The sequence below is a fragment of the Lepus europaeus genome, chromosome 18 (genome assembly GCF_033115175.1).
Source record: "Lepus europaeus isolate LE1 chromosome 18, mLepTim1.pri, whole genome shotgun sequence".
NCBI lineage: Eukaryota > Metazoa > Chordata > Mammalia > Lagomorpha > Leporidae > Lepus > Lepus europaeus.
In genome coordinates this window covers 3,184,626-3,185,614 of record NC_084844.1, presented here as the reverse complement: position 1 = coordinate 3,185,614, position 989 = coordinate 3,184,626, and positions in this window count along the sequence as shown.

Genomic DNA, 989 nt, shown 5'->3' with positions numbered 1-989 from the left:
AAGCAGGGGTTCCTGCTTGTACCCGGGTCCCTCTGGAGGCCACTGCCTCGTGCCCTGCGGTCCTGACTCCAGCGGAGCCCAGTTCTGTGGTCAGGCCCCCTGCTGGGAGCTCGGGGCACACAGGACCCTACGGACCAGCAGGCGCTGTGGTGCAGTGGGTACAGCCTCCCCCTGGGACGCCAGCATCCGATAGGAGCACCTGTTCCTGTCCCGGCGGCTCCACTTCTGATCCAGCTCCCTGCTAATGCGCCTGGGAAGGCAGCAGAGGACGGCCTACGTGCTCGGGCCCCTGCACCCACGTGGGAGACCTGGAAGAAGCTCCTGGCTCCTGGCTTCAGCCCAGCCCAGTCCTGGGCATTAAAGCCATGTGGGAGAGTGACCCAGTGGATAGAAGATCTCTCTCTCTCTCTCTCTAACTTGGCCTTTCAGACAAATAAATACATTTTCTCACTTCCTGATGGGGGCAGGGAGACAAAGCACGAGGCAGTAAGCCAGACAGGACTGGCAGATCGCCGTGTTGCTGGAAGACCTTTCTAGGGGGCAGGGTTTGGGCAGCGCTTGGGAGAGGCGGGAAGGAGTCTGAGGGGTTGCGAGAGGGCCTGGCTGGTGAGGCTGGGCCCCGTGACCAAGGAGAGGCCTGGAGGGCAAGGTGGCCGTGGCCCGGGGCTGGCGTTAGCCCTTCCTTAGTGCCCAGGCTCCATCCCTGCCACCCAAGAGCACATGTGCCAGGAGCCACCGAGCAGCCCCGGGTCTGGAGGCAGGAGGTGGGCTGCTGCCTCCCGACGCCTGTGAGTTTGCGGGCGTCCTGTGTGTGGGAGGGACCCTCTCTCCAAAGACGAGCGGGGGGCAGGGGATGTTGCCTGGCTCCGGCAGGATTTTCAGTCCCGGGAGTGAATCAGAGGCACAGGGTTCAGGATTTCCTGACACTTCCTGCCTGGGGGAGTGACCTGCTCTCGGGGGCAGTGGCCTCTGACGTCAGCCACGCCAGC